The sequence below is a fragment of the Bombus vancouverensis genome, chromosome 18 (genome assembly GCF_051014615.1).
Source record: "Bombus vancouverensis nearcticus chromosome 18, iyBomVanc1_principal, whole genome shotgun sequence".
In the NCBI taxonomy this organism is placed as follows: domain Eukaryota; kingdom Metazoa; phylum Arthropoda; class Insecta; order Hymenoptera; family Apidae; genus Bombus; species Bombus vancouverensis.
This window is the reverse complement of record NC_134928.1, coordinates 1,700,981-1,719,772: the sequence shown is the minus strand read 5'-3', so window position 1 is coordinate 1,719,772 and position 18,792 is coordinate 1,700,981. Positions and strand designations below refer to the sequence as shown.

General features: G+C 45.6%; 1 protein-coding gene across 1 annotated transcript in view; it reads right to left on the bottom strand.

Moving 5' to 3' along the window:
- Window positions 1-18,792, bottom strand: part of LOC117161352 (uncharacterized) — a 257,777-nt gene that overhangs the window by 191,878 nt on the left and 47,107 nt on the right. Inside the window, exon 2 of the mRNA XM_033342808.2 lies at window positions 12,001-12,112. The gene's annotated coding sequence lies outside the window, so the exon portion shown is untranslated. The remainder of the gene's footprint in view (window positions 1-12,000; window positions 12,113-18,792) is intronic.

Below are 18,792 nucleotides of genomic sequence, written 5' to 3'. Positions count from 1 at the left end.
AGTCTACTCGACAATGCGCTGCGAAATAGTGGACGAAACGTCGAAAACTGCTTTCATGGGACCGAAACTTTCCGCCAACATTCCGGGAAAAAATATCTAGTCTGTGATCGACAAAGGGACCACGGAAATCACATCTGTGCGCGACTGCCTCTGAAAAACCTTCTATGTCTCTGTATTTCCATATTTCGTTCGCCTTCCAATATTTCTTTCGCTCCCGCTGACGATCGAACGGGGAACATTCGAATTAACTTCTAAATCCCCAGTTCCAATTGAAAAATAATATCACGTATATTTATCACAACGATCTTTAATCTATTCGTCTCAAACTTTGCGCATAAACTAATTTATTAAAATCCTCCGGTACACCAAAATATATCTTCCATATACTCGATCCGAGATAGACGATCCTATTTGACGATCTGAGGGAAAAGAGACGAGCCGTCCGTGCTTGAAATGTACATAAAATACTTAAAAACGTACCAAGATACGTAAAGATTCGTAATACGTCGAGTACACTCGTCGAGCATTTGCTAGACGAGACGAATATCCAATATTGGTTTAGGAACCAATTTGTCATCCATTTGGCAAAGTTAATGAAAATACGAATTTTTTGGGCTAGCAACTAAGTGAGTGCGGATTTTGTCATTGGTTGGTATTGACAAAATCCGCACTCATCAGTTGCGAAACCATTAAAGTAGTCAGCTATAGCTATTTCGAGAATGCTTACAACACATGGCTGAAAAATCGCCGAGTTATCGGACAAATTTTGGAAATTATCAAAGATTGTTTCCAGCGCACTCTAGTCCATTTGGAAGCGTCACAGAGTTACTCACCTATTCGTTCTCGAGTGGCCTACTATCCGACTATGGTGCTCGATAAAACGTCCGGTAACATTTGAAACGGGCCGACGAGCTCAATAATCTCCGACACATCCATCTTCTACTTATCCTCGCTGCTGATTAAACAACTTCGCCAGCCAGCGTACACGCGCTTAATAATCGCTTTAATGATCCAGCGGAAGGAAGCCTGGGTCTGGGAACTAGGCAGCTAGGGCCAACGACCAGGCAACGAGGAGGTGAATCGCGGTGTGTTTCATCGAGACTTAGGAATCAAATATTTGCTCGGGCGAGAGTTTCGCCTCAGTTTACACGACGAAACTCGCGAATCCTAAATACTCAGCATTTACCGACTCGTCAACGGAAGAAGCGGAGGGTTGAAGGTGGATTCTAAGGGCGGGGGATGAGTCGCGGAAGCGAACCAAGAAGAACCGGAGGAAGAACGACGGGAGCACAGGACCGATGCAAGGGTTAATTTGCTGACCGTCGGTGTTTATAGAGATTCGAAAATTGCAAGCCATGCGATTATGTTGCTCGGTGGCGGCGGAGGCGGAGGCGGAGGCGGAGGCGGAGGCGGAGGTGCGCGAGCGCGCACGCGCGCCAGTCAAAATAGCGCTGAATCAGCGGCCATTATCACCGGCAAGCGACCGTTATTATTGCGAGTTGACTCGTCTAGGCGTTTATCGTCCGTAAGGACTTGCCGCGGCACCCTAATTGGCGTTTACGCAACAATCGTGAGAATCAAAGTGGAAGAGGCATGCGTTGTCCGTTGGACAACGGATCGAACCGAGCAACGAAGGTGCATTTAATCCATACATCCATTAGTCTATTCCGATGTAATCAGTCGTACGAATCTACAATCCAGAAGCCCCTCGTTGATTGGAATCCATCCTTGGAAATAGGCCATGTAAGTGAAATTACGATAATGATTCGCTCTTCCTCTCCCCTCCTCTCGCACACAATCTCTCCATTTCTCTGTCCCTCTCTGCCGTCATTCCGTGTTATAAGCTACTAATAGCTACCCTATACCATGATATCCATGTCAAATTTCGAACCACTTTCCACGGATTGCCGCAGGGAAAACTACGAAATGAAGTTGCGCGGCATGGAACAAAGATTTGAATAGCCATACCAAGATTTGATAGCTCCGCCTTGAAACAGCGTTAGTTAGTTTGGACTAATTTTCGCCAAGGTTAATATTTACCAGCCGAATGGCGTTCTCCGTACGTTATCTGAACCGCGATAAAGATTCTCCGGTGCGAAGGTTTCACAGCCAACGGATCGCGTTGACGGCGAGCGACGCTCGACCAGTTATCGGCGCTATCTGAGCGCAAGCTTGCTTCCTGCAGTTGCAGGCTTAATTGAGAGAATGTTCAACCCGCGGGAATGAAGAACTCATGGAAAATTTTTTTCAAGCTTTCGAAACCCGACCCGCTCTATCTACATCCTCGATATCCTAATCTTCCTAGCCGACTGGAACGTGCATATCGATTCTCCATTTCCGAAGATAGTAGCCTATAACTGGATATATCTGACTTCCATGACCCGCCACCGCCTTTTCAGGATATCAATATTATACGCGAGCCTCTCCAACTAATAAATGGCGCGCGGAAGGCTGCAGAGCAAATTCCGGAAATTAGAGACGCCGGATATAAGAACACGTTCGTTGTTCCGATCGACTGCCATCGATCTTTTGCATTTTAAACAGACGAGTCTGCCTCTTGTTGGCTCGTCAGTCGAACGCGCCAAGTTTATCATCTCAGAGATCAGGATATCGTTACGTTACGGAACTATTTCAGGACCACTCGTGTCACACAATCTAGAAAGCATAAAGCCGAAAGACAAACGTTATCTACTTCGTCAAGGAGAGAATTGGAGGAGTCTGATATTCGAAATGGCTATCGCGCGAAGACGAAATATCGCAAGCTCCCGTTAACTCGGCGATAAGGATAGCGCGCGAATCGGGTGGAGAAACGGCGAGCTCGTTTCGCAAGGGGCCAATAACGTTCGCCAACGCTCTTCCAACCGCTTCGATTTCCGAAATGCCGGCAGCCGACGAAACGGGGTTGGGAAGTACTTAAGTAATCTGCGTATCGATGATGGCTCGATGTCTGCACCCAGCTGCGAGCCTGTGTACCGGGTGTATCGATTCGACCACTCTGCATCTCTGCATCGAGCTAGTTGTGTCTGTCTGTACCATTTACCTACGTAACGTCGTAATAACTAGTGCTTTGGGTTCGCGTGCGCGATAAGAGAGATACGCATTCGCATAAAGACACGAACACGCGTGCACAGGCCCGTCGAACGTGCAAGTAAAACGAGTAGCAGCGCGAGCGAACCAGCTAGTTCGAGTTCGAATTTGAGTTCCAGAGAAACGATGCGAGAGCAATAGAATATGCATATGTATATTCCACCATATATATATATAAAGCGTGCTCGCGCGTGTGTGTGTGTGTGTGCGAGAGAGAGAGAGAGAGAGAGAGAGAGAGAGAGAAATGGGTGGAGGAGGAGGAGGAGGAGAGAAGCAATCGCGGATGGGTTTCCACGGGATTGGTAATAGGCGGGTTTGCATTGGCGCATAATGACTGGAACGACTGGAGCGAACTGAATATCGCCTCTCTACGCCGTCGTATATGTTTATGGGACAGTCGATGATGTATTAACGTCAGGGATGCGGTCACAGGCAGCTAATCGGATGGTCGAACCGATCGTGTGAATTGTACTCGAACGTTCGATGTCGGGATGATGCGCTCATCAACGTGCCAATGATCTACCTTGTTATTATCCTATTGTGAAAAATGTGACGCTCTGTGAAAGCTCATTGGACCGAGCATTAATAGAGAGAGGGCTCGTGAAATATTACTAGCAATACGAAGCGATACGTTTCGCGGTAATTGAACGCAACCCTGCCGCGAGGCGGGATCCTCGGCGAGTTACTCCGTCGATGGAAAAAAAAATGGATTAACGTTCGATTTGTTTAATTCCGTTGAATATTTTGCCAGGAATGCGACCAACCAGTCCGGTTCCGCATTAGAACCGGCCAATTCGATTCCCGCGTTTTTTCCGCCATTTTTCACGCTCTGTGTAACTCGACCGTTTCCGAGGGGGATTTTGACTATCCCCCTAAAAGTTGAGATATTCCAAAAAGAGGCAGGGAAACAACGGTAGTGAACGCCGAATGAGGAAAAAATTACGCGCGGCAATTGGCGGGGGATTGGTAATTGAAAATTGCAATGGTAGGTATGTTATCGTTCAATGAACTGCGAAGACTATTTCACCTCGGTTACGCTTCTCCTAACTTTGGCAAATATTTTAAAGTTTAATAGTTCGATTAAGCGGATACGAGGGCAAGAAGAATTCCCCCCGTGCCGGGAGCAACTGTTTGGCGAGTCTATATAACTCATACGGTATTCTCTTTTGGACAGCACGCTCAGAGCGAGCCGGAAAAGTTTCAAATTAAGCTTAGACTCCTTGGCGCTTTCGCGACTTTCCCGTAAAGTGATCTGCATAAAATGAAATCGAGATGGGAAGGAAAGCACCAGAAACCGATTAAAAATTTCCTTCATTCGTTTTACACGCTTAATCCTCTTTGCCCGCGATCAAGAAACGTGCGAAAAAAATCTGTTTTTCCACGTTTGTTAGTTATTATCGGTGCATAAAACGCGGGATTTACTGTTATTACAGAGTGCAAATATTTGAACGTTTCCTAGTAGAGATGAAAATACGCTGGTCTCGGCTGAAGGATTCTGATTGTTTGCGGACGAAGAACCGACTAAAAATCCTGTCGATATGGCAGAATCTATGTAATACCTCTGCATATACACGCAAGTTATTGATTTATTCCCCCCCCCCCCCAAAACCTAGTAATTTGTGCGTCTTCAAATAAAGCATCCTGACGAATCTCGAATATAAATTCTTTCAGCGTCGTTTCACGTCTGATACTGCCAGATTCACAAACCTATTGAAATTGCTCCGCTAATCCACTCTCTCTGGTCCTCGCACCAGTCACCTGGCGCACATTTTCATTTTCAACGATCGAATCACGAATTTGAGAGCTCGTAAGGGACGATAATCACGCAACACGAACGATTAACCCCGAAGCAGTTAGGGTTAATAAACTTTTAACGCGGCGTAGCTGGTCGGCGTTAACGAAGTAAGCGATACGTAAGACGCTTTGCATCAGAAGCGAGCATCGGACGGTACCCGGGGGAAGGATCCGTACTTCTCGATACGGCTTCCTTTCCAAGATTTCCCCTCGAGCGGACCGAGAAAGTTTCAAATTGACCCTGGGTCGGTTTCACGGAACCCTCTTGCGTCACTTCCACTCGAGACTCGATCCGCATCAAATAAACTCTAAATAGAGAAGACGAAGACTACTGTCGGAGGTCGAGAAGCAATGACAACCGAAGTGGGGTTAGGTAAGTGGGGGTGGCAGGAATGACAGAGGCAGAAAGAGAGGGAAAAGAGATAAAGAGAGAAAGGGAGAGAGAGAGTAAAAGAGAGAATAGGAGGATATAACGGTTTCCGTTGCGGGCTGAATTTCTCCATTAGCCACCCCATGTCTGAGCGGGCATGTGCGGTTCCCCTGCGTGCATGCACCATCTACGTATCTACGTATCTGCGAATTTGTGTCCGTGTTGCGTGTGTGCTCGCGTGCATTCACATAGATATGGCGACGTGCGCGTATTCGCCAAGCGTACACGCGGCCTCAGACACCCGCAAAGATGAACGGGGACACAAATCACCGACGCAGAGAGGGATAACATCGGTAGGTGGTTTCTCTCTCCTAGACACGTGCGTAATTGAATCGGTCATCATATTTCGGGCTGGAGATTCAGTGCGTACCTTGTACGTGATGTGCGCGCTACGTCGCATATCGCAAAGATATTCCTTTTTCCTCTGACGAATCGATGGGTGTTCGACATCGTCGCTTGACGGACTTTAGTTTCGACATGGATCCTTCGAAACCATACGAATTTGCACCATTATGTACCACGTTCCACCGAGCTTTCTTATATTTCTTATATCTGATTCGATTTGCGAGTTAGTTTGCTATACTTGTTAGAGAAGAGCCACTCAAGAAAATTCGGATTTCTTAGTAGAGACACTTGACCTGTGTGTGTATCCCGCCGAGAAAGGCTCCTGACGCGAACGAATCGCAGTCATTTCTGGAGATATTTCTTTCTGGAAATACCAGGGATATGGAGGATGTTTCTCTAGATGTCTGGTGATTGATAAAAAAATCCCTCACAGATGTGTATGTCTGCTTCGTTCTTAGGAGAGTACACACATGTACGCACACGGGCCTACGTTTTTATAAATTCTACTAGACCGCGCCTTCCCAAACTTTCCCCCTTGAATATCCGATGCCGACAACGATTCCGGTACTCGATGTATCCCATGGAAAACCGAGTTTCTCTGATTTCACTGTACGTTTTCCGATGACAAACCAATAGAAGATGACATTCTTGAAAGTGAGTCTTCTTATTTTCTGCAGGAACAATGAAAGATCGTGTTCGCGACCGATCGCGCGTTGCAATGTTTCTCAAAACTCGTGTTATTATGTTGAACACAATATCACGAACAAACGACACCAGTTACAATAACAAAGACGTACGGCGTACACTAATCACTCGTTTTCCTCTTATTCAGAGATAGTAGCAACGAATAGAAAAACGGCAAAAATGTAACGACTGCACGGGGCACTACACGCGATCGTTAAAATGGGAATCGCTTAAATAAGCTCCTGGAAAATCTGTCGATACCTCGGCGTTCCGTTTTACACGCGAAAACGCTCGAACCACTCCAACAGCTCCGTACCGTTTATTTTACAAATACCAGCCACGCGAGAAGGTCGATATTTCGGTGGACATTGCTACGTAATATTTATTTAGTTCCCTGCCAATCCGTATACTCCGCGAAGCCGGATAAAACGCACACAAATTCGAGATTCGGAAACGCCAAACTATCCTTCGAATTACCTCGAAACCTATAATTTCTCGTATTGTCACGGGACAAGCGGGCTAGGGAAAATCAGATTCGCTGGCGAGGTGTAGTCCGATAGAATGGAAGCGAAATATCGAAGAAATTCGCACGGAGGGCGCGAGAGGGTCAAACATTTTTTAAAGGTTCGCGTGACCAGGTGGGTCGATGGGGGTGGCATCGAAGCAGCAGAGGAAGAGGTGTAGGAATAACAGCGACGAGAAAAGGAGGAGGAAACGGAGGTAAAAGAAGGCAGAAGAGAATCGAGGAGGAGGTAGATTCAGTGGGTGAAAGGGGACACAGACAGAGGGAATACGAGAGAGAAAGAGGGTGTACGGGGTGAGTGGGGAGGTGGTCGACGTTGGTTCTAGGGCCGTAGGGAGCGCGTGCAAGGGAAGGCCGCGGATCGATTCAGCCGCTCGAGTCGAGTTGAGACTATGCTTCGGGGCTGTACTGTGCTGTGTGGCCTCTCTACGTATGCGCCGTATCTCCTCTTGCCCAAAGTCGTCTCTCTCTTCGGTGCGTCTGTGTGTTTCCGGTTCCGTGCACGTCCCTGTATAACTCCGGCTACGTGTACGATACCACACCGACATGTGTGTACCACACGTGCGGCGAAAGAGCAACGGAACTTAGGATTATTGGATGGGACGGGACAAAGAATCGCAGCCGCAAAAAGATTTCGAATTTTAATTTGTCGATTGTTGTCACTCGGGCAACCCACGTTGCCGACTGGTCGCCAGATCGAAACGGCAGATCTTCTCTCCATGGAAAATTAAGAAAGCTCTAAATAGATTTGGATTAGGTAAGGGATTAGGTAGAGTAAATACTCTGCTGGAGAGAATTTATTCTTACACATGTAGTTAAGTGTTTTACGTTTGTCAGACTGATAATTTCACTAATCGTCTCTGCTCTCTGTTTCGAGATCCAGTTTAAGGAAACGATCAAATAGTCAGTTTTGTTGTTTTATACCGTACACGTAACCAGTAGATTAGGATTGTCCGAATTAGGAGCGCGTCAACAATAGGTATGAATCTTTATTTAGATACGAACACGGATATCCGGAGCGGATAATGAAGACAAGGATTAGAGAGAGAAAGTAGAATACGCGCGCACGCGCGCGCGCGAAAGAGAGAGAGAGAGAGAGCAAAAGAGAAAGGAAGAGAGAAAGCAGGCAGGAGGATAGAGCTGCAAAAAATCCTATTCTTTAACCCCTATTGGATTTAATCGGGTTTAATTGAGTTCCATCGAATTCCAATCGGTTGCGTTTAACTTTTCAGACGGGTCAGTCCGCGCAATACCGGACGTTGTACTGTTCGCGATCTTACACCGATTCTGGTTCGAACCGGCGAAAAAATGAAAATATTCCATCGGTGTAAGTTTGCCGGTGTATCCAAATCCGCGAGCGCTTCCATTGTGGGAAGAGGGTGGGGAGGGGCGGCGGGGGAGGGGGTTAAAAGGGTATGAGAAAAGTGAAGTGAAAAAAAGAATCGTGCGGAGCGCGGTGGGGACCATTTATCGCGAGTGAGGAGGATCGGTAGACCGAGCAAAAAGGAAGAAAGAAGGTGCTGGTAAAAAATCTCGCCCTTCGGCTTTTATAGAGCTTAATTCGCCGCCATTAAGTTTTAATTGGCCGCGTTTAATCGATCCACCGTTTTAATGTCTCTTGTAACCGCCCCGAATATATACGGGTTCGCGGTAACCATAAACCCATATATCGTACGAGTAACGATCAACAGTATCAATTTGTATTGCTATAAAATCGCATCGAAATACGTAACACCGTTCCTGCTCTACTTTGATCTTTCATTTTTTCCAAATTGATGCAAAGCTTCTTGCATTTCTTCGAAAGAATATTTAACAAGCCTGTTGGTATACGCTGGCATAACGACAGAATTAAACAGAACAGTTCATTAAATGGAAGTGACGTGAAAAAGGATAGTTGAGCCAGAAAAGTCATTGAGAGTACACTGTAGGAAGCGCTATTAACTCCTACATAAAAGTTATAGTCTTTTAGTAATCACATCCTTAAGTTAGTACCGTATTTATTGAAACATTATACGTCCCACCTTTACTTGCTCATTAACGGGCCGTTTTCTCTTCCAAATTGTTCCACTTTTTAAACGACTATAAGGAAGAATTCAACGGAACTACTAGAGATTGCAAATTCCAGATGCGATCGAACGTCTAGGAATCGCGATGCGATCAACGATCCCACGAAACCCAAAATACCTCAGACAGACGCCAGTTTACGTATTTATGCGTTTCCTAACATCGGCTCGACCTATGGCCACGTTTCTAACAGCTCGATGAAGCGAAACACGAATAACAGAGGAGAGGAGCGGAGTATCGTGGCGATTTCTAACGCGAGGAGATCGCTGTTGGAACGAATCGCAGAGAATCGTGGCGTGGCATGACACGCAGACTAGGCAGAGAGAAACGAGCGCGTGAGATAAAGAGGAGAGAGAGATACACGGACACAGGGAAACAGAGGCACGATCTCTCGCCTCCGTAAGCGCTTCTGTCAACTGTATGTTCGCCGCTGGCTTCGCGGTGCATCCGCATTGCTCACGCGCTGCAGGGCCCCTTCATACCTCGAGTTGCAGCCACGACGCGCAACCGTGTGTTCGCGGTACATGCCGTTTGTCACCATTCAAGACGCTGACGTCGAATACCGAGCGAGTTTCACCCCAACACGACGTCAGGATTCTCCGTCAGCTGCTCCGCGAACATCGCCTAGAAAGACCTCGATACGCTACTCTGTTCACGATATTTTCGATTTCGATCGACCAGTTTCACGACGACCATTTCACGGATTTATATAACGCGGTGCACCTCGGTTAACCGCAGACCGCTGCCACCCTGCACCCTGCACCCGCCCGGAGGATTGCGTTTCCGGTGCAAAAAGTAATTAATCCTGCAAGATGTTTAGTTTTTTAACGACGGCGACAGATCGTTACCGCGGTCGAGAACGATACGTAAGGAATAGCGAAAATCTAACCGAATAGGCAGTGGTTGCTGAAATTACGCAAAGTTTCTAATTCATACTATTCTTAGTATTCTAGGGTTACATTTAGGTTACCGACAACTTCATCGACAATGTTTTCATCAACACAATTTCGCTGACACGGAGTTCGCCGACGATGGACATCGCCTTTTCCCATTAATTATTATACTTATCGTTTACTATCGTTGATTATGTATATCTTTATCTACATTCGCTCCTGTTTCTTTCTGAAATCTATGCTTTTAATATTTTCTATGGCTCCGACAGAACTCACTTCTTATGACTAGTCGATGGAAAACATAATTCACAAACAGTAGTGAACATACTTGTATGTGTATTAGAGAATTACGTATCTATATGCATTATGATGTAAACGCGACCAAGAGGCAGACTCTCTGAACCTGAACGAAATCTAATCTTATTTTAAATAGTAATGAATGTGGATGAAATTAGAACATTTGATTGGCTATACATAATCCCGAATAAAACCTTCACAAAACAATTCAGGGTGATGATCTTGACGATATATTAAAAAATTATGGAAATCGGAGGTAACTAATTGTTTGTGAATACACGTTTACAGGATGTATCAATGATTTTTTTACTCATCATTTAGTTGCACTTCAACAAAAGTGTGATCGTCTAAAGCGTAAACAGCATAATTGGAAGTTTGCTATTTCTAAACGATCTTCTAACGTCACATTACACATCAGACGTACGCGTCTAACGCTTATATGAAATACTATCATAAAACTACTAGGACTCAACTTTCATCTAGTCGTTAAAAAAGAGTACAACGTAGTTCCTCTGTCTGCCTCAACAACGATGATACCGTCGTGTTCACCTAGATCAAAGTATGCATGAAGGCGTCTCGCGTCACACCACAGCGGTGAGAGAAGCTCGGTAAATCAGTGGTGTGGAGTAACGCGAACAAAAGCTACTTTGACTGGTCACCGGTGGCCTCCCAATTCCTGGCTAAACTATTTAAAAACAGTAGCAGTTGGTACTTTGTCCCGTGGATATACTTGAAAGTGCGGCGAGACAAAGGATACCACTGATCCAATAGAGTCCTTCTGCCGGCCAATCTGCGCAACTACTCGTTATCTTGCAAAATCAACGAGATTATCCTTTAACAGGGCTCGGCCATCTGTGCACTGTCCTAGGCTAACGGCGATTCGTCCGTATAAGGCTACCGCTTGATCGTCTCTAGCTTTGGAACGTGGCGGATTAACGATAGCTGCACGCGAGATCCGATAACGCCGTTCATGTTATAATTATCGTTCCGCTCAGTCAAATTATTCATACCGCGGGCAAAATTTCTAGGGACTTCCATACGAAAGTGGCGACACTAGGTTTCAATAGCTAAAACTTGCGTGAGCCGTTTGTCCAACCGTTCGTAGTAATCGAATTTTTGAATAGTCGTGATGGAAATTGTGCCAACCGGCAGTCTTCTAACAATAATATTTCCAATAACTCTCCTCCATAACTAAATCTACTTTCGAATAACTATCAGTACCCTCCTTCCTTTTTCCTCTTGTTTCGTGCTTAACGTCGTATACACGATATAAGAGCATCCCGAGGCGCCAGAATTTCCATTTTCAATCTCTGCAGGACCACTTATTTCTCAATATCGTTTCCTCAAACCACAATGTTAGCCCGTCCCATTAATAATAACAATAACAATAATTCCACCCGTATATACGTTCAGGACCTTGAAACGCAGTGCGATTTCAATTAGGCGATCGTATCTTTGTTCATCGGTATGCCAGTGTCTCGTAACTTGACGGCGTCCAGCCGGACGATATCCGAATCGAGTACGTATCCGTTGCAGGTTGCGTTGCCATTGCCCTGGCAACAGGACCACGGAGCACGTCCGTCACATGCAATAACGTTAAGATAACGCAAGCTTTATAGTGGTACGTATCTGCTGTGTATCGTGGCACGCAACTCGCGCAACTGTCTCGTGATTTCTATGATAACGCGATGCCATGGCCGACGTGGCGCGGCGACCTGCCAGGCGATTACATTTTTTCAAACTTGCCAAACGAAACGACAACCGGTTCCCGGGTTATTGTCCGTAAACCGCGAATCCATGGTCGGAAGCGAGAATTTGCAAAACCGTGGCCGCGTTTCCGGCCACGACTGCTTGAAACACGATGATAAAACTCTTGTAAATACCTGTCTCACGATACACCGATTTGCACTGCGGCGATCCGTGCTGTATCTCGCTCTCTCTCTCTTTCTCGCAACACGCACTCTGGTGTCCCTCGTGCCGGATGCCGCAACTACACTGAAACAGAAATATTACGGGGGTCGCGTGAAAAATGCCATTCCGCTCCTACCAGCCGGAAGCAACGCGTATGCTAGTGGCAATAACGAAACAGCTTAAAAAGTGGCCTCGCTGACGGTGTGTCTACTTAACCAACTTAATAAACGTAACGTGCGCAACGCTTGGTGAATGGGCCTGAACGCTCTTTTATGTCGCACTGTGGCTTTGTGTCGGGGTGTCGTTTTGTCGCGCGGCTCGCATTCACCGCGGTAACAAGCTGTAAGCAGTCGACTAAACTAGTCCTATTGAGATACTTGAAAAGTAATCTAGCAGAGATTGACCCTGTTGCTTGCTCGCTATTCGTAAGCGTTCGTTGCGCTCACTGGCTCCATGCCCCGCGCGTTCTTGCATAATGGTTTCTTCGTGGGAACAATATTGTTCTATTTTCAGCCTGTACATTTTCTGCATCGAGAGGACGCGTACATAGATCGAGAGATTCGTTAAAAAGATAAACGATGCGTGATCGGTCGAGTAGCCTGCCAAATTAAATGTGAACGAGTACGAAGGGATTTTCTTCTTTTTTCTTTTTTTTTTTTTTAATTTGAAACAATAACTCTAGGTAGTAAATTAAAGAGTATCGAACGAATGTAAATGAAAACCGTTAAAACGAAGCGTAGAGATCAAAGTCTGAAAACGAAGCGATGAAAACGATAGGCGAGGGGAAAATCCTCGAGAGGAGAGATTCGCCGAGGCGAGAGGGTATACAAATCCGTGCGACGAAAATCCATTCTTCGCGGAAGCGTCATCTTGGCGTTTCTCGGCTGAGCGAACAGTGGATTCACCAGAGATACGTTTAACGCGTCCCTTAATGGCTCGTTACTATCAATGCCACCGCAATCCGTATCGGAGACCAACTTGGCAGCCGCGTTTCCCTCATTGTGCCATCGGTAATGCGTCCTCCCTCCGGTCCCTCGCACAAACGAGGCCTCAACCTCTGCACTTCGATAAGGATGACGCTTGCACCGGAGACAGAATCGAAAGCCTAATAGCGTGTGTGAACAATGGACGCGCGTCGTCATCAGTACGACTATCGCAGAAAGTAAATTGCTGCTTCGACCACCAACCGGCGTGTCTTTGCCGATTCAATACCCTAAGACGTTGCTGATTTTCACCTCCTGTTATCTCTAACTAATCACCTTTCCTGATTGAGAGCTTCCATGCGATTCGCGTTAAAATTTCTTGCAGTTTCACAATTATTACGTTCTACAGGCCGACGGCTTCATGTTATAGCAACGGTTTTACGTTTCATCTAAAGGAGCAACGTCAAAGCTTCGTTCTAAATTTAAAAGTCAGGGCTCGTTTAGTCATTTAGCGAATTACAAATTCTTAAAACGCTATGCGATCTGAAAAGGGAAGGAAGAACCTAACACACCCTGGAACATCTCTATATATATCCGTCAAATTCAATTACGTGTATTTCCTTTCCTGCGTATCAAAGACGGTTTATTTCCTTTGAGAGGACTCATCCCTCATCGGCAGGGCACGCTGCCAGCCAGGCATTAAGAAGATGAAAACCGGTCAGCTATTATGGCTAGAAACGAAGCTGCGCAATTGTAAGTAAAACAAACTCTCAGTCGGAAGGGTGAAACACACCCCTGACGGTAGCAATAATAATCGTCGCGTGGCGAAAGGGGTGCCGCTATGCGTTCGTAGCCCTGTTTCGACTAGGTCGCCGTTATTAATACCTAGAGAATGAAACAATTTCGTAACGTAGCCTGGCTTATTATAATCCTCGCCCTTATACGTTCTGTATATACGAATCTTCCTCTTGGCTCGTCGTAACCCCTTTTCGCACGGCGCACCACCCGTGATCCGTCCCTACCCTCGCGTACTCTTCTTTTCTTTTTCCTGTCCCCATGACACCAAGGATTACGCGCGTTCCACCGTTCAGGTCGCCGAATTATTTTGCCTGGCAGCAACCCAGGGGTTCCGTTTCTCGGCTCAGCGAGCTAACAGGAATGTTCATTTCACGCAGCTCGGCGATCACGACAGTTTTTTAGGGACAACTGCGTGCTTTTAATCCGGCACGAAGCATCGAATTTCCCGCCCCTCTTGCGCTGAACGACGCGGATGGATACTAGTTTGCAAATCGGCGACCAGACAGAAACGAGTAGAAAAATTCGGAGGAATATGTATATTTCTAAGGTGTGAAAACAGATCTTATCTCACTGATTTTGACGGTGAAACACGTTTATGGAACAAGTAATAATTTATATTCGCTTCCAGTCTACTTCACGATCTTGGAAAATTCCGATCGCTAGCTATGCTCGTTAAACGAATTAATTGTTTTACCACGGAATTTCGGGACCAGTGCAAACAAGACCAGCTGTGTCGAGCGGTTAATTAAATTATTTCATTATTAATCGTCTATTACCATGACCGACCGTCCGGTCCAATAAAATCGCGCCCAGCCAAAAACAGATTAAGTGGTTGATTGCTACTATATAATTAACGAACTAATTAAATGGAGGATTACAATGTGCTGTTTATTGAGATTATTTCGGTTCTGCGGCTTAAACTGTATTTATAAAACGACCTCGACTCAATTTTCTAGAACGCTCGCTTAATGTTCTTCCTATATGCTATAATCACCACTATACGCATACATAAGTACTTGCACATTCTACAAAACAACTTTGAATTTCGAGAAATTTAAATATATCCAGGAAGATTTAAATAATAACTAAATCGAAGTATATATACTTTATATATAATATTTAAATAGTATTATATACATATATAAGTGAAAGTTTTGAAAATGACATGACAGAGGTATTCATGAGTGGATCGGCTAAGTGAAAATCGAAGCGACATAGATTAATTCGATGAAAATCATCGCGATGAAGGGACGCCAATTTGGTGGTCGGCCGAACCGTCGAAGGTACTCGGATTTTCGCGATACTTGTCGCTTATCTTCACCCGTATCACAGGGGACATATCGGCTGGCAATCCATTAGCGTAGATCCCACGCGTGACCACGGACGAGATCGTGTGGTCGGACCAGGAATCATGGCTTGATCTAGAATCCTGGACGTTCTGGTTTCTGGCGTGGCCAGTCATGCCTTTGCCATGGACTCACTGTTCAAATATTTAAGGCGCGGAAGTGCAATACGCATCGGCGTATTAAAAATCAACTATACGGCGCATTAAATGCAGAAAAACGAAATTTCAGCCACTGACTTTTTCATGAGCTTTCGCGCAATAGTAGAGCTCCAACTATTGAAATTAATGACGCCCCGTTTTGAAAGTAGACGGACAATTCTTTATAAGATATTTAATATTACGATGCCATCTATATTTTCGCAAATGACTAACTGTAACGATGAAATCCGCATTGTATTTTGTGAATCCCTTCGAAGGTGGAAGTGATATAGTAAGCGGCTGGAAAACAGGTCAGTAGTTAAAATTGACAAACTTTGGCAATGTAAACAGGTAGTAAGTTGAGGCATTTTCAAATAAATGTCTAGAGCTTCGTTGATGGTAGTATAACGTCAATTCACAATCAGAGGTTTCCTTGTAAAGAGAAACGTTTATAACTGATTTCTTAGCTCCGAATTAATATTCTGAAAATTCTGATCGTACGACTCAGCTTAAACTATCAACGCTGTTAGAAATTGATACATAACAACCGATACAGTTGTGTACGTCTGTTAGTCGCGTCTAAATCGATTGGTTACCCTGTGTGACATAATGATTTTACTTTAGAACCTCACTATACATAGCTTCGACATACGATGATACCAATTACAACAACATATTAAAGCGATTCGATACAAAAGAGATCCAATCGCAATCAATCAAATACCACAAGCAACCATACATTTTGTCTACTCAACCGTTCGACGTTGGATCTAGGGAAATTAGCGTTTCGTGGTTGTCGGATAATTCCAACGAGAAACGCTCCCTTGAAGAATCGATCGGTTTGAAAACGAACGAGCAACCGGCTTCCGATAGCATTCATCGCCCGTCACCGCACACTCGTCGGAGATACGAGTGTCGGCAAGTTTCGCTGACCCCCGGAATTTTCCTAGACAGACCTAAAGCCATCAAGCCCGAATGCCTGCCTCTGGCCTCTTCCGCAAGACCCTCCGCTCTCGTGTACAGTTGAGCTTCCATGGATTTGCCCGAGAATGTTTACCTAGTAGACCGAAGTCGAAGAGAGATGAAGGATTAGAGACGGGTAGTAAGGTGTCGGTCGGTTAACCCGACAAGTCAGTGTGAAACTCGAAGTCGACGAAGAGAGGGGAGACGAGTGATCCAGTCAGCAGATGTGAGAGTTCACCGATACTAAATTACGTGATATTATGATAACGAAGAGAAATTTCGCTGTGTAAGTACGCAGCTCGTACAAACGGGACTATCGGAATGATGTAACCAGAATTGCTACGCGCCTTGATGTAACGAGAGAAATGTCGAAACTTTCGAACGAGTTTATCCTTAAAATAGAACGAATCGATCAATTTGTATAACGATTTGATTTCTGTTTCCTTTTGCTGCACATAAATTCTCGCGTACCAACGATAGTAAACGAACCAATCGTAATAATCGAACGTGATAATTCTTAGCCACGTTCGAGATCTGTGATTCTCTTACTTATTGCATTCTGCAGGATTCTATTCGGAATATTAGTTAACTAAGTTTACTCGGTACACTAAAGGTAATGAGTCGGGCGGCTGTTGAACGAACGGAAAGACCAAGTTTGGTTGATGCTCGACTGACCTCCAGAAATCAATGTGCAAGTCCAACTTAGCAAACAGGATTTTCATTCGGGTATCGTCGAATTTGAAAATTGGAGATTTTGAGGCGGCCTGCCTCAAGTTTGTACATTAATCTTCTTCCTTTTACTTCTCTCAGTTTCTTTCTTCTTTATTCGTCTCGCAAGAAGACACCTACCAGAGTTCTAAGTGGCGATTATTTCGATTAAATGTACGCGGACCGGCTACAATCTCATAGAAACAGCAACGAATTTTGAGATATTGGTTTGCGACCCTACGCTCAAGATCCTACTCTGCGTCTTGCTCAGATGTGTTCAAGTGTGCGACACTGAATTGCATTCAGATATAATTACCGATGCTTCAGCGAACATCGCGCGCCATTAGTTACAGACGCCAACGCGAGCAATAAATTACCATGATAAACAGCAGACTGATTCATCATATTTATTCGTAGCTAGTTGCAGCATTACCGTTAATTTACGTCGCTCGACAATAATCTTCTTAAGCCATCTCGCTTCTTCGCTCGACGATATTTTAATTATAATCGATGATTCTAAAGAGAGATACGATAGGAAGATGAGAAACTCGAAAGTACCATACGTGCAGAATTTTATTTATTTCTGCGCTTACTATACTTACGTATGCCATTTGCTCCTATAGCTCTAAATTTGAATATAGTCGCGGCGTTTTGGTACGAAGGTGACCGATATACCATTCGCTCAAGACGAGATATCTGCGAGACAAGAGGAGTATGGCTGATTCCAGACTGTCGGTAGATTCTATCCGAGAAATCGGTACGAGACTATGGTCGGCTTACAAGGGTGTTTCGTCGAGCAGGTGCGGATTTTGGCTTGCGGAACCCAACAGAGGTGTGCGACGCTTACACCAACGCCCGGCTACGCCCCTCTGCCTGCCCGACTAGCCACGTAGCCCGCTATATGGTCCATGGCGAATCCCACGGGATAAAACCACCCCGTGGTAGTCCGGACCAACTTCGTACATGTGGCTACCATGGATCCTCCTTCGTCTGGATCCATTCCTCTCTTCGTTCTACTCAACCGCTGGCCTGACCAGCGTTTCAGCTTCTTCCTAGCTCCTCCACCCCTCTACCAGATTCAGCCAGACACCGCCGCATCGACGAACAAACACCCCGGGGTGCGGACTTCCTGAATATTTTATTTACTCCCCGATGCCGCGTCCTCTCGCGACTTTCTTTTTGCCCAACGCCCTCTCATCCTCTCCATCCCCGTTCGTCTTTTTCCTTTCTTGTGTCTTTTCGCCTTTCTTCTGCGGTTGAAACTCATCATCGATGCTCCTTGGCCCCTTTCTCTCCCATCTTTGCTTTTCTTTGTCCTCTTAACGCTTTGTCCTTTCCCCCCTCCATCACTCCGAGGGCTCTCCACAACCCCTCCCCCTTCTCGATCCGATTTTTCTTCGACGGTTGTTTTTACTGTCGACTCATTATCGATGCGTTCCACTATCCGCGACCCTTCCTACCTCTCCTTGGACTTTTCTACCCTTGCAATCCCTCTGTTTTATCCCAACGGTTTAGCGGATCACGAGGTGGCTTTGTTTTACGCTCCAAAGGGAAATTTATTATTCGTTGCCTTTTCGGACGCGCGACTTTTTCGCCTTCTCTTTATCTCCTATCTACTTCTTGTGCGCCTCTCGAGCTATCGATGCCTCGCGCTCCTTATCGATTCTCCTTTCTGCTCCGACTTCCTCTCTCTAGCTTCTGCCCGTGCCTCGCCCTCGACGCTGCTTTTCTCCCTCCGCCTCTTTTTGCCCTTAATCGCGCGAATTTATCTTGGTTAGAACGTCTCTGGAACCCGGTCTTTGTTCCTTTCCTCGTTCCCCGCTAGCACACACCGACTCAGGTGTGTAACACGATTCTAAGCGCGCGCGCGCGTATCGTGCTTGTGTGTC